The sequence below is a fragment of the Sinocyclocheilus rhinocerous genome, unplaced genomic scaffold (assembly GCF_001515625.1).
Source record: "Sinocyclocheilus rhinocerous isolate Xijiao unplaced genomic scaffold, SAMN03320098_v1.1 scaffold1600, whole genome shotgun sequence".
Classification (NCBI taxonomy): Eukaryota; Metazoa; Chordata; class Actinopteri; order Cypriniformes; family Cyprinidae; genus Sinocyclocheilus; species Sinocyclocheilus rhinocerous.
The window spans coordinates 1,968,380-1,984,539 of record NW_015665129.1 but is presented as its reverse complement, the minus strand read 5'-3'; the positions used below and the strand labels follow the sequence as shown (position 1 = coordinate 1,984,539).

The 16,160-nt window shown below is 36.8% G+C and overlaps 1 pseudogene; it reads right to left on the bottom strand.

Moving 5' to 3' along the window:
* Positions 1–4,100: 4,100 nt before the first annotated feature.
* LOC107731133 (nephrocystin-4-like) overlaps positions 4,101–16,160 on the bottom strand; it is a 161,425-nt pseudogene continuing 149,365 nt past the window's right edge.

The window sequence follows — 16,160 nt, the reverse complement described above, 5'->3', positions numbered from 1 at the left end:
CTCGCGCCCGCTCTGCATATTTTGCATGTCTCGCTTAGTTAACACACCCAATTCAGATAACCAGCTCGTTAGAAGTGAGCTATATTCGTGCATGAACTGTGTTCCGATCGATATGATAACACAGTGTTCATTGCTCCCTACTCCCTGAGCAGGGGAAATCTGTTGAAGTTCACTTAACTTCGGAACATGGGCTGGAATTGGGAACCGCTGATGTAGCCTATTGTAGTAATGTTGTCTCTGGTATTCTGGTCTGAGTCAGCGTATATGCGTTCAGGGGGCGTGGCTTTGGACGGCGATTGCAGGGAGGGTGGGACGTTCGTTCGCTTTCAGTGCTAAATCAGGCTAAAGTTAGCGTTTTCCAAGATCTCCTACTGCACCTTTAATTACTCACCCTCATGTTGTTCCAAACCTGTAAGACCTTTGTTCATCTTCGAAACACAAATTGAGATATTTTTTATGAAATCCGAGATCTCTCAGTCCCTGCATAGACAGCAATGCAACTGAAATGTCCCCAGGCCCAGAAATGTAGCAAGGACATTTAAAATAGTCCATGTGACATCAGTGGTTCAACCACAATTTTACGAAGCTACGAGAATACTTTTTGTGCGCAAAGAAAACAAAAATAACGACTTTATTCAACAATTCTTCTACTCTGAACGCTCTCGGATTTCATCAAAAATATCTTAATTTGTGTTCCGAAGATGAACGAAGGTCTTACAGATTAGGAGCGACATGAGGGTGAGTAATTAATGACAGAATATTCATTTTTGGGTTAACTATCCCTTTAATTATGAAAAGTCCAATTTATGAAAAAAATCTCAAATATAAGAAACAGTAGGAAGGTGAGAAATAAAAGAATTCAACCCCCCTCCTCCCCCCAAAAAATGAATGCATTGCAACAATGACAAAAACAATAATAACAAACTCAAACATTTGCATTTGCAGGACGTGAGGCCCCAGGCAGTCGCTGGCCCCGGGCAATGATCCCTTCAGCCCGAGCCGCAATATATCCTTGAATGTACTGAACTTGAATCAAAATAAAACAGATCTAAAGCTACAAAGGCTCTCCTAAGCTCAGAGACAGCTGAAACCTCAGAGAGCCCAAATGAAAAAGAGTGAGGGACAGCATGTGTCATAGAAAAGACAGGGGCTGTTATTTGGATACACGCACACACACACCCACACCCACCCACCATCAGATCTGTGGTTTCCAGGCATTCTGTTTTATTGCTTTCCCGTTTCACGCTCTCTCTTCCGTCATGGTAAAGGCTGCCCCCTACAGGCCCGTAAGAATCACGAGAAAGAGAAACAAGGTGGTGATGACGACGTCGACGACGACGGGAGGAAATTGATGCGTGTTATAAACACGCTCCATATGTTCACCCAGATCTGCTCATTAAGACACCACTGCGTTAACTGCTGCTGAGATCATCTATTCTCTACCAGAGAGAGATAGAGACGGAGAGTTTAATCCTACGCTCTACCAGAGAGCTGCTCGTTTTAACCGTCGTCTCAACACCTCTCCATCAACCTCGCTCCCTCCCTCCCTCCGCTCAAGTCTTCTCGAATCTCGCACTTTCAAATCTTCTCATTCTCACCCACCAAAAATACACTATTTCACACCAGCGCTCAGATTTCTGTACACACGCGCACAGCGAGCGATCCGGTTAAGACCTCGTGACGCACCTCGGAGAAAGATGATACATTTTCATTGGGTCTTTGATAGCGTTTCCTACTCCTTCTGCTCGCACGCAAGCGGCAGCAAAGCGCTCCGAGAAGCACCTAACAACATCAAGGCGCTGTCTCTGCAGAGACTGTGTTTCTGAGTGTGCGTGTCAGAGGAAAAATGCATACGCTGGGGAGAAAAACCCCTCTACAAACAGCATGTCAACAGTGTGTGGACAGCGCAGGCCTCTCTGAACAACATCCGAGAGGGAAATCCCACAATGCACTTCACCAGTTTTGAAATGAGCTGTGAAGTGTTTGAGTGGGAGTGCCAAGGTAAGTGCACGGTCTTTAGGAAGCATTCAAGGGCCTTGGGAGTGATCGCTGTTTGATGTTTGTTCTGCCATTGTGGATACTGGGATATAAACACAGAATACATATAGCCTAGAAAACCTCGGCACCAATAGGCCTGAGAAGAACTGAAGACTTATCGCACTTCTACACACATATAGTGGGGTCTAAAAGTTTGAAAGCTCTAGTGAAAATGTTTCTGTCTAGCATTTTTCTCATTTCATAAATTTTTCATTACAAATTAGATTATCAGCATAACCATTTGAGTGAAAAACTGGAATGAATTGAAAGCAGAATTGAAAAAGTATCCTTATTATTTGGTTAATCCCCCATTTGTTTTAATGAGAGCAGCACTCAAGCTGCCTGAATTTAATAAAACTTTTGCATGCAACCCTGATACCTCTATTTTACCCCAATACAAAAAGGTAAAATTCAACCTAATTACCCAAGTTATAATAAATATTATTTCTTTAAATTTATGAGACATATACACTACCGGTCAAAAGTTTGGGGTGGGTAGGATTTTTAAATGTTGTTTTAATGAAGTCTCTTAGGTCCACCAAGGCTGCATTCATCTAAAAAATGCAATAAAATCAGTAATATTGTGAAATATTATTACAATTTAAAATAGCGGTTTTTATTTTTTTAATATTTTAAAATGTAATTTATTCCTGTGATGTCAAAGCTGAATTTTTGGCAGTTATTTACTCCAGTCTTCAGTGTCACACGATCCCTCAGAAATCATTCTAATATTCTGATTTGGTTCTCAAATAACATTTCTTCATATCAAAGTAAAAAGAAAACAACTATTTTCTTATTACATTTTTCAGGTTCCTTTGGTGAACAGAAAGCTCAAAAGCACAGCATTTATTTGAAATAGAAATCTTTTGTAACATAAATGTCTTTACTTTTTATCATTTTAATACATCATTGCTAAATAAAAGTAATAATTGCTTATTAAAAGAAAGAAAAAGGATATCTTACTAAATGACAGCTTAGTTTAAACTAAAATTTGCCAAATGGAGCGTAGTTTTTTTAGTTTGATTATTGAAATATTTCTGAATCATTTTATCTTCTCTTTTTTTTTGACACCATTCACCAGATTGTACGTTTCTAGATTTTCAATGCGGTCTCAGACTTTCACACTCCACAGTATATTTCATGTACATTCTGTCTTTTATGCTTTCTTATTTTCTTCCATCTCTGCACTGGTTAGTTGGCAGGTTATTTGGTTGTTGTCAGACTCAGACAGTTGTAGCTCTAATAGGAGCCAGGAGATTAGTCCACAGATGTTAATGGAAACCCTTCAGAGCTACTGCAAACACATACTGTTCACACAAACACAAAGCACAGCATGTCGTCATTGATACAATGAATCATACAAATCAGAGACTTTTTTATTGATGCTAGTACAAAAAATACAGTACAAAGAATGAAGGATGACTATTTTCTTCCCCCAAATTAAGCACTCTATTGTCAGTGAGCGCAAACGTAACACTCTGAACACTTAATAAAATAAAATGACTGGTCATACAAACCCGTCTCACTGTTTGAAGATCTAGAGCTGAAGTCCTGGGCAAGTGGCCATCCACTCTCCGCTGCTAATGACACATCACAGCAGGGATTCAGCGTAATGATAAACACACACATCAAGAGCGCCGATATGAGCATCAGAAGCTCTTCTCGGTTTCAGCCTGCAGCACCGCAGGGTAGCTTTACTCCAGCGCACGTGAGAGACGCTTTACTCAGTGTATTCAATGAGCTGGATGGAGTTAACCTTACTTACTGTCTGCATTTACAGTAGTCAACATTTGAAGTGGATCAAAAAAGTTCATTAAAGTTGTCCTGACAAGAACGCATTTTGGTTTTAGGACAACTGATGAAAGGTTTTGATCCACTTCAAATGTTGACTACTGTATATATAGAGTATGTTTGGTCTGTACTTCAATCTTATTTCGATCAACTTATAACACTGTGTAAGCAAAAGTACATGTGCATGATGCGAGTAAATCCACATCGATCTGCTGGTTGAAGGTCTGTTTGTGGGCAAAAGCAGCAGCTGTAATGCAGGGTGATGTGTTGTGTTATCGGTACTGAACCCTAACACAGAGTAAGTGTCCTCGTTCTTATCCTGTTTGTCATTGATAAAGATGAGAATCTCTTCCATGCCAGGGTTCTGACTCGGAGCAAAGCGCAGGCCGATGGTGTAGAGCTCCCCTCCCCCAATCTAAAACACACACACACACACACAAATGAATAGGTATGTGTTTGTACATATGCACACACTGAAAGTACAGGAATGTCAAAATAAAGAATCAGGTCGAACATAGTATTTGTTTTTGCTTTTGAAAGAAAACAAGCACTTAAATGAATAGAGTGCAAGTCTAAAAGGAGTATATACATATATAATATATAGTCTGCTCGGTGGACGGACAGATCAAGTAATGGTAATATTGATTCTGCTACAGTTAATTCAAAGATCTAATCTAAATATTTATTATGAATCATAACCAGTTATAATTCGTCATAAATATTTCCCTTTTTGAGTTGAAAAACCCTACAATATATACATTTTTTGTTTTATTAAACAAGTTTTAATTTTCTGTGTGCTTTTGTCATTTTTTATTATTTTTTAAATACTATTTAGCTTTATTTTTATGTTTTAGTAATTCTCATACTTAAGGTTAGTAGCCAGTGCAGCATTTCTAATTTTCATTTATGTTTTTCCTCTAATATATTTACATTTTTTCATCCAATACGTATACTTTATTTTACAGCTTTATTTCAATGACCAAAAATGATTTTTTATCAATTTTCATTAAGTTTTAATTAAAATTGACAAAGCTGGTTCTATAATGTCTGCATTCTTTAGTCAGGCCAGAATGCCTTAATAAAATACAGTACGATCAATACTCATTTTATTTTCTGTTTACTAAATCATTGTTTGTAAAAGAATCAGATTTTTTTTTTTTACAGGAAATGTTCACCTAAATTAAAAAATTCTGTCATGATTCTAAACCTGTATCACTTTCTTTCTTTCATGGAACACTAAAAGACAACTGTACAACAACCCCCCCCCCAATGCAGTTAGTTTCAAAAAGTATGCAAAAGCACCATAAAAATCGAAAAGTGGTCCATATACGACTATACTCCAAATCTCCTGTTGTCATACGATTAAATTCCTATTCCTGAGCTCTGTTGTGACAGAAATTGCACTCCAGTGTTTAGAGGAAGATGAAAGAAATTGCTCTCGCTTTGTCTTTATACATTATCTCTAATGGCTGACTAAGACATATGGAACACAGTTGAGGATTTAGTTCATAATCTCCTCAAAAGCACGCACGTATCGATTCTTCCGTTGTCTTTTGGCTCTGCGCCTATTTTACGATGACACAGTTGTTATTTCTCAAAGAGGGAAAAAAGCAACATCTCTGGCTGCATTTCTCAAAAATATAGACGCCATAAATCCAGTGCGAGAGAAGATAATTGAAGCCGTGTTGACTAGCAAGAAAATGGAACAGGCCATTTCCTTTCTTTATGAGCTTCACTGCTTTTATTTGACGCTGAGGTATCATTAATCCGTTGTGTTCAATACTGTCACTTGCATATTTTACATTGTTTCGCTATTTATTGCCCAGATATGGGATGTGAAACTCACTAAACCATACAGCGATCGATGAGGGCACTGAATGATGAAATTAACATTTTACCCCGTTCTGTTTTACACCATTTCTTTGCAAAATGATGATCAGGAAAAATGACTTTGTGACCCCTAAAGCCACAGTAATATATCCGAGACACTCTGTCCCTGTGGCTAACTAATGTTCTCTGTCTCCATCTGGAGTAATAGCCAACGGTCGTGTATCGATCACCTAATCAATTAACAGCTTTTAATTGAAGTCTAACGTAGAGCTGTAAGACCTACACGCATCATTCCGAGCCCCCAAGGTGAAAGATATTGACGTTCCCAGCCCAACTGTGAGAATCTCTCTCTTTTTGTCCCATTTTTTTGGACCGCAGCTTTATGGTTTCCTCAGGGGACCGGCATTGCGAGAGGAGCCAGGGCACAAATTGAGTTCTCCAATATACTGAGAACTTCACATACTGTGAGACGTGTCTAAGAATGACAGTTTAGATGGACACAAATTGATTCCTAGACAGAGGCATGTCAAGATCCTTGTCCTCTGGGCTCTAGACACCTTTCTGTTGAATGGGGCTTTCAAAATATGGTTCTTCTTCAGTGTTAAACAGCAAGGCCTCCTGACAGAGTCTGAGATCTGTTGATAGAGCAAGAATTAGCTTTGGGTCCTCTCACCTGAAATTGCTCCTCTCTAAACTGAAGCAGGTCTGGGCGATCTGTGCGCAGATTGAATACTCTGGAGGACGAGTAGGGGTTTGTGAAACTGATTTTCTTATTGCTGCCCTTCCCTCCATCTACAGGGACGCTGATTTCAAACGCCTGGGGAGATTAAAGCACAAGCCGAGAGACGTATTGTAAAATAACTGAAGTAAAAATGTCAGGTTTAAATCACTGGCACTGACTTCATGCACCACATCCTCTGTCTGAAATTTAAAGAGCTGAAATTTAAAGACCCATTCAATTCTTGCCATTGCTCTGCTAAAAATCTACATAAGCTGAGAAAAACGATCACTGTGGACTATGCATCACATCACACTTATGGGAAAAAAGTGTCAGTTTTGTTGCTGTCTAATCGTTACTAAAAGTAAACCCATTTTATTGGACACTCTATATTGGCACCCACTGGATAGTTGCTAGAAGAGAGCACTTTGCAAGAGGAAGATAAATGACAATCAAGTAGTTATGTACAGTACTCACAGACATCTAATAAAAAAATAAATAAATGCCAATTATAATTATACTTTTTTCGTTCAACTGATAAAAAAATTAAAAGAATACTAGTCTGTATCCATCCATCCATCCATCTGAAGATATTTATCTTAAAATTTTGGTTGATGATGTAAAAATATATCACGTCACATATTTACATTTCTTTTATGCATTTGGTTGACGTTTTTATCTAAAGTAACTTTCACTGCATTCAAGATACTATATACATTTTATCATTTCATGTTTTCCCATGACCTTGGCATTGCTAGTGCTATGCTCTGTTGTATGAACTACAGAAATACATACATTTACATTTTAAAACTTAAAAACAAATATTAATTTGGCGTAATAAACAATAGTTTCTCAATAATATTAAATTATCATTTACATACTGTATACAGTACCATTCAAAAGTTTGGAGTTATTACAATTTTGTATTCATTTTTAAATGTTTTTAAAAGAAGCCCCCCCCCATTCACAAAAGAAAACAGTAAGAGTAATATTGTGAAATATTACTACAATTTTAAACAACCATTTTCTATCTGCATATATTTTAATATGTAATTTGTTCCTGTAAAGGCAAAGCTGATTTTCCATCAGCCACTACTCCAGTCTTAAGTGTCACATTCTCCTTCAGAAATCATTCTAATATGCTGGTTTGATGCTTAAGAAACATTTCTTATTAATTTTTAAAACAATTGTGCTGCTTAATATGTTTGTGGAAACGTCATACCCACTGCTATTTTATAGGATTCTTCGATAAATAGAAAGTTAAAAGGAGCAATATTTTTTTTAACTCGTTTAAATCGATTTAATGTCCTTTTTGAATAAAAGCATTCAATAAAATAAAAAATCTTACTGACCCTAAACTCTTGAACAGTAGTCAACTCAAGTCATCATTATTTATATAGCGCTTTTTGCAATGCAGATAGTGTCAAAGCAGCATTACAGTATTAAACAGGGAAATAGTGTGTCTAAATAGTGTGCCGTTCTCCTCTGGCCAGATGAAGCCAGCAGTTTTATTCTAGGTTGCAGCAAAGTCAGATTGTGCAGAGGACTCATCTGGTTCCCGTGGTCTTGTCCCGATGGCCGTCTAGGTGATGAGGTCTTGTAAATAGGTAGTGTAAATAGGTATCGAAAAGTTTATGTGTTATAGTGACAAATCAGTTTCTCTATGAGAAAATGATTGTGGTTTGAACCCTACTGTTGCACTCTACAGTTTGCTTACTCACCTTGGAGATTACAAGCTGTCGACATGTGATACACAGCAGCCAGGAGGCAACTAGCTGCCGAGTGTCCACGTCGACTACATTGAGGTAAAAGAAACGGCTTCCAGGGCGCAGAGCCCTCAGACCCACGCAGACATCCTGAACTCCCTGAGCAGGAAGAGCAAAAACTTCACCTGGATCCATCTGGAACACACAAATCTCATGATCACAGAGCTTCTGGCATCAAGCGCAGAAAACAGAAAACCCACACAGAAAAAAGCAACTTCAGGGAAACACGAGGCGGCAACTGAAGCTCATAATGTATAGCTACTTTGCCTCATCATCTTTCTTGGCACCTGCTGTACAACATTAGCACACGGCCAATTAAACCAACAGTAAGCTCTCTACCAGCACACAGCGCATGGTTGACATGGGAGCTGCTGTATTTGCTCTGCTTGCATATTTCGGATAACAGGAAATACCCATTTTGAGATTTATGCTGCTCGTATAATCCACATGTTCCAGTATTTTTTCAATTTCTGTATGAATTTACATTAAAGCTCCGCTTTCTTTGCTGCGGTGTGCTGAACCCTGGAAGTTAATGATACTGCTGCAGCCAAAAGAGTTTTATTGTTTTCATCCCCTCAATGTACTTGCCTCGCTCACATAATTTTAACTGCATCTGACTCCACTGTTCTTTACTAATTTTTTTGGAATGCAAAACTACATATTTTCATACTCGACTATATGCCTTGCAGTCCCTTGGTTTGGCAACTGACAGATAATCAGCAAATATATAGGCTAAGGAGGCTGAACAAATGGGCATGCTAAAAACCTTCTCAGAGTAATTGCATCTCTAAATCCATCTCCTGTAAAATCACTGATGGATGGGGAAAATAATACATTCATTTCTGCTATTAATATAGACTGTTTAACATATAAAAAACCATATATGTAAGTATATGTATATGAGTTCACTTTTGTTGTGTTTATTTAAAAAAAAAAAAAAAGATAATTTTCATTATGTTCTGCAATTGTTAAGAAATGATAAACAAAAACAGCACTATGATGACTTGTAGTTTAGGATTATTAAAAGCTAAAACATGTCTTTAAAATTGAATGTTGCATGTTTATGATTATTATTTAATATAATTTATCAAATATAATATTCAGATACTGGATTGGTAAAAATTAAAGAATTATTTAAAATTTGAAATTACGTAAGCTTTACTAATATACGTACATTTGGGGATTTAATGTGCAAATATATTTATGGTTTTAATTTTTAATTATATATATATATTTTATTTATTAGTTAACAATTAGTTATGTCTACAGTGGTACTTTACATAAACAACAATTTGAAATGTTAGGTGGGATTAATTGCGATTCAATCACAGAAAAATATGCAATTAACTAGTGAAACTTTGAAATCATATTCAAAGCCCTCAAATAAAACACAATTAGAAATAAAATATACATAACCTAGTCTTCTTACTTACCATCTCATTATTTTTCATCATTCTCCCATTACAGGAAAAAAGGCCATATAATCCCCCATCAGAGCTCACTTCCCCCGATCAATGTGTTTTCCTTTGACCCCGCAATTCGTACCTGCAGCTCGAGGGGATGCGACGTGTAGCACTTAACCCTGCGAATGGCTTGTGTGCCGTGCAGAACCAGCGAATGCCAGCTCGAGTGCCACACACACAGCTCAGGTCCATCCTTTGCAGGTAATGCACGTATACCTGCCAGATCTGCGCAGGGGAGGCCAGCCAAGGGTCACTGCCATAGAGAGATTGACACAGAGCCGCAGACACACAAAAGACACTTTATCACTTTTCTCCTCATATACACTGACACAATAGCAGGATGGGCCTGACAGGCCCCACTTCCCCTGAGAGAGAGACATGCATATCACGAATCTTCAAAAGAGAGATGTTCAGAAAGACCCAAATGTCAGCGTTTTTAAATTCATCCATTCACCCTTTCTTTAAGAGCATCTCACGTGCCAGCGGGCAGTCGTGCTTTGCAGATGTTGATGTCACTCTGCCTGCCGGGCTTTCTACAGTTGGACTGTATTAAAAATGAAGGACTTTGTGCGTGAGCTCTTCACCCTGCCTCAGGGGCTCAAGCTCAAGGGACAAAATTTGAAGAACGTTTGTATCGTCCTTGGTTGCTGAGTTGTCCTTAACAGCAGCTGTTGTAGGGGATAAAAAAAACCTACAGCTGATGGATCTCCTGGTTATTATAACTGCTCAAAAACTCAGTTTTGATGGGTTACTGTGTGTCTGATGAGCTTTTCTGTTGTTCAATCATTTTAAACCATTAAGTCTATTATGAGCTCGCTAATTAGAGTGGATACCAATGCATTTGTTCCACTGACAAACTACATTTTCATTTTTGTAAGATTAAAAGGGAAAAAGAATAAAGCAAACAAAATTTTAACGGTGAAGTTTTTGATGTTAAAAAGCTTTAAATCAATGTTAAAGTTAATTTCGTTAAAAAAAAAGAAGTAATATAAAAAGTATTTATAAAATCAGTAATGAATAATTTATTTATTTAGTGATTTAATAAAAAAATTGAGTATTTCATGAAAAATATGAAATAATGGCCTGTTATGACAAAATAACCAGACAAACAGAGCAGACAATGGCATGAGTTTGGGGCTGTTTGATGACCAGTAGCAGATGGGTGGAATGTTCAGGAAATATTAGAACATATTATATTATTGTAATAATTATTATAATAGATTACATATATTAAAACATGGTTTCCCAAACTTGGGTCTGTGAAACCCCTAAAGGTTTGTGAGGAACTGAATGGGTTGAAAAAAAAGCTATTTTATAAAAATATAAAATTAAAACACTTACTTAAATATATAAAATATGAAAAATACCTGCATGAACAAACAAAAAGAGAACTCATGATCATGCATATGTGTTTTAATCAATTATGAAAATGGGGGTACATCAAGTGCAATATTATAGGTCGAATGGGTTTAGTTGAACGAACAAAGTTTGAGAATCTGTGAATTTAAATATGATATAATTACATAATATTATAATATATGGCATTCAGGATAATAGTGGAGTATAAGCATAAAGCATGTGAGCTGTCTGCCTTTAATTAATATGTGTTACTTTACGTTTGCTGTCACTCTGGGTCCAGTTCCAGAGAGAGATGTGTGATGCGCAGGTTCTAAAATTGTGTTTTTATTCATGTTCACTGATTATGAACTTAGAGATGTCGCAGATTTTGATGAATAAATGAATATTATGATCTGATGCAATCAGACAGTAAATGAGACATCCTGATTAAGCAAATGTCATTAATCACACACGAAGGGATTAATCAGGGACCGGGCTTTCACACACGCACACAGCCAAACACAGAGGTTCGCACGCACACACCTCACCGTGCATCTGGAGGAGTGAAAATTAACAGGTTCTCACTTTCCAAAAAAAAGAAAAGTGAACTTTTCTGCATGTACTCATAAGCGAGAAGGCGAAAAAGGAGGTGTACATACGTGAAAATGGTGATGAAGAATTTCCTAATCTGTGGACTTGGGCTACCAGGTACTTTCAGGTAAACATCCTGTGGTTCTCCTGGAGTCTAAAGTTTCAAAATCCAAGGAAATTAATGATAAAATAACAATGTTTCATCAGTAATTAAAATACAAATAAATATTGTATTAAAAATATTGTATGGAGAAAAAAAAAAAAATCTTTCATGAAAATATACAAAAATGAATTTTATGAAAAATAAACAAAATATGAAACATAAAAATAATAGAAATTTATTTTAAAAATAAAAATGAATGCTAAAACTTTGTTTAATTAGTAATGAATATATGATTAATTTTACTGGTTACTAATGGACTACTGGACAAAAAAAAATTGTAGTCTTTTATGAAAAATATAAAATAATATCATTTTATGAACAAAATAAATCTAAAATAATACGCCTTAATGAGAAATCTAAAAATAAACATTTTCTGAAAACTTAATGTAGAAATTATTGTATAAAACTAAAAAAAATAGAAAATTATGAGAAAAACAATGAAAATAAGAAATTATTCATAAAATAAAAAATATTAAAAAAAGTTTCATTTTATTGGTTTCTAATGAAAAATGTTAAAAAAATGTAATATTATAGTGCATGTAATGACAGCCTTTTATGAAACATAAATATAAAATAATCTGTCATTACAAATCATCAATCATATATCAATAATACTTTATTAAACATAAAAATGAAAATAATAATTGTGTTAAATTTATATAAAAAGTCAACGGTTGTCAAACAAATAAGTGTGCAGGCCATGACTTCACAATGAGTCAGCACAAAGTCTCAAAGACACTAATTAATAACTCATCAACATTCTGATTGGCTGGCTGCTATTAAGCATGGCTCCTGATTGGCTCACCAGGTTGGTGGTGTGGCAGATGACATTGGGGTCGCTGCAGCGCACATGGAGGGTGGCAGAACCATCTGTGAGCAAGTACAAAAGGAGACAGAGCACAAATGGGGTCTTTAGTTCAGAACTAATAGCAGACACTGAAGCGTGTTTGTGTGAGTGGGTTTATGTATGTGCGTCCGCAGCGGCCGAGATGTTTGTAATGAGCAGCACCTGCTGTGTCGTCCCAGGCTGCAGGCAGGCGAATGGCCTTCTTTAGGAAGGTGAGTTCAGGCTGGTAGAAACGGAAGGTCTGGTCCACCACATGTGGCATGGGTTCAACATCCACCTGGCAGATCGCCAGAGGCTTTCTGTCTTCCCCGCGGAACAGCACCTGGAAGACAAGCAGATCGCTTGCAACCTACACAAATTTTGAAAGGCCTTCCTACTAAATGCTAACAGGAGAACTAAATCAATTGAGAAAATAAAAGGAATGTTCCGGGTTCACAACAAGATAAACTGACAGATATCGACCGCATCAGCGACATGCTGTCGATTACCACAGACAGTAATTTTGATTTGTCCCACTGTTTGTAAAAACAGAATTGTGTGTAGATCAGTGATATTTTAGCATCAATGAGATAATATTATAGTTTTTATTGATATTTTGAATTAAATTTAATTTTTATATGTTCTGCTTTCATGTTAATTTTAGTTAAAGTTATTGTAATGTGTATTAGTTTTTGTTGTTTTAAAACATGCCTATATAGTTTTATTATTTGTATTTTTCAGTTTTAGTTTTAGTTATTTTAGTATTTCAAGTTAAACTAAATTAAAATGAGAAATGTTGCCTTGGAAACTAGCGGGAAAAAAAATAAGTTTACGTTTTTTAGATTTTATTTTCAATTAACATTTATTTTATTTCAAGTAACAATAATGTTTTTAGTTTTAGTTAACCATAACCCTGCTGTAGAGTAATGCACTTACAATGGATGTCTATGGGGCTTGATATCCTGAAAGGTTTAAAAGCAGAAATGTTCATCTTATATTTTTTATACTATTATGTAAATTATTCTGCACAATAAGTGTTATTTGTCTTGTTGGATATACTTTCAAACAATGCTTGTCTAGGTGGGATGCCTTACCCCATTGACTTCCATAGTAAGTGCATTACTGTAAACATATTTTTGCTTTTTTTAAAAGAGATGAACAAAATTGAACTTGCAACAACATTTCTTTGTAATTCAGCACCAAACCAGTAAAGCCCACCCTTGAACCAGTATAATGGTCGAAGCTGCTCTTTTCAGCAGAGGTGGTCAAGGTCTACCTCTAAATGACAAGCCTATCTGAAATCATTCCACAGTGAATGAACAGCACTGACAGTATGTAGTGAGATATGAAGTACCGTGAGTCATCTGCAGTCTGAGTGCATAACCTCTCTCGCGTGAGATCCTGTGGAGCTGGCTGTAGGATTCACAGCCCAAGACAACCCATTGACACTCCTCTGGAGGTGATGTCAGTTTGTGCACAGCAATGCTTGACCCCAACTGACCTAAATATGATATGGGAGTCCTGTGTGTGTGTGTGTGTGTGTGTGTGTGTGTGTCAGCAGTACTGGAAGGCATCAGTCTCTCTTGGCTACATATGGCAGGAACAGCCCAAAGGCACAATGAACCACAATGCCATAGAAGAGCACATCAACCCACATACAGTACACAGCTTAAAGGGTTAGTTCACCCAAAAATGAAAATTACCTCGTGTTTTACTTACCCTCGAAGCATCCTAGGTGTATATCACTTTCTTTTTTCAGACAAATCCAGTCGGAGTTATATTGAAAATTAGGGATGCACCGATACCGATACTGGTATCGGTATCGGGCCCGATACTGGTCTCCTGTATTTGGATGAATAAAGGCCCCCTGTAGTGAATCCATGTGTTTTTTAAAGAAAAATATCCATATTTCAAACGTAATAAACACTTTTCTCTCACTTCCGGCGGATGACGCAGTACGTATGCGCAGCGCGTGCACCTCTGAGATATGCTAGTCTCGCGAGTTTGTTTATAGGAGTAAAGGAAGCAAAGTTCCCTTACTTTAGCGAAGGAAAACCAGTCTCTTCTTGGTTTATATTGAAATTCTCCGACATTTTTCTTTGCAAATCCTTGGCTTGTACTTCTAATTTGTGACCGGCATTTTGTTTTGTTCTCTCTCCGCATTTGTCACTAATCACGCAACACATACGTGTTGCGTCATCCGCCGGATCCGCCGTTTTATTATGAATGCGCAAGCTTTATTTGACGACTTGTGGACTGTTCAACTGCAACACCCGCTGACTGCAATGATAGAGCTTGGAATAGCCAGGACAATTTTTAATATAACTCCGACTGGATTCGTCTGAAAGAAGAAAGTCATATACACCTAGGATGCCTCAGGGGTGAGTAAAACACAAGCTAATTTTCATTTTTGGGTGAACTAACCCTTTAACCATCCGAGTAAGATAGGATGGTCTAAGTTACACAACCATTCACTGTGTAAAATATGCATACAATGAAAAGTAAAGGTTATAAATAAGATTAAAATGTTTTTTTTCATATTTTATGAATACAATATAATATATTATATAATAATGTATACACTGTATACTTTCATTTTTTTCCACAAAAAATTGAATAAACTGTTTATTACCTTGTTATTGCATTTACCAAAATATTTAATAACAAATATTAAATATTTAATACAATATTTAATGTAAGGGACTGCAAAAGTGTAGACATTTGAGAATGCTGGGCGATTTCTGTGTAAATTTGCAGAATCTGCGTGGACCTGATTATGAAACATAGAGGCAACAGGACAGTTGATCAATGTTGCTCATTAACAGACTTCATTCATTTGAAAGGCTGAAATTAATCAATTTGAATATTAATGGAAGGCTGAAATTAAATGTATTTGGTTCTTCAGGTCAAATCTCAAATACACAATTAAAAGGTCAAAACAATAGATGGGATCCGTCAGTGCAAGGGCTGTGATCAAGAGCTCTTTCTCTCATTTAATACATATTTGACTAAACAATACATACAGCAATACAAAAGAATGTAACCTTTGTTTGGTTCTTGTAAGTGTGCATCAGTTACATTCAGTTTTACTGTTGAGGACCAAGTCATGTTTTCAGTCTGGATTGTTCAGACCACTTCTCTGACTGCACAACTACTAATCAGGCTGTATAGAAAGAGTCTGAGTTCCTGTGTGTGCTCAGCAGTACAGTGAGTGCTAAGCTCTTACCTTGATGGATTTGGCATGAATTGCATTGGACAGATGTTTCTGAGCCATCTGTGGACTCCTTGAAGTCTTTAAGCTTTTTGTATCCTGCAGTATTACAGAAGAGTCATCATGAACAGTGCAGCATTCAGTGAGAGAACAATCGCATTGAAATAATGTCATTAAGGGATGGAGAAACATTGTTTGGACAGGTCTGTTCAGACCGTCTGGATGAGGCTGTTTTTAATCCATTTCATTATTGCTGATGCTTTGAGTCATTTTAAACTCCCCTCCTTCACTTGTGGGTGCCGCTGTAATACTACAGACTATAAACAAACCCAAATCCAATTAAACCGGAAACATGTGAACTAATCCAAGTCTCATCAGTGCAAAAGGGAAATGAGGAAACAAATGCAGTTTCTCAGTGATGACACA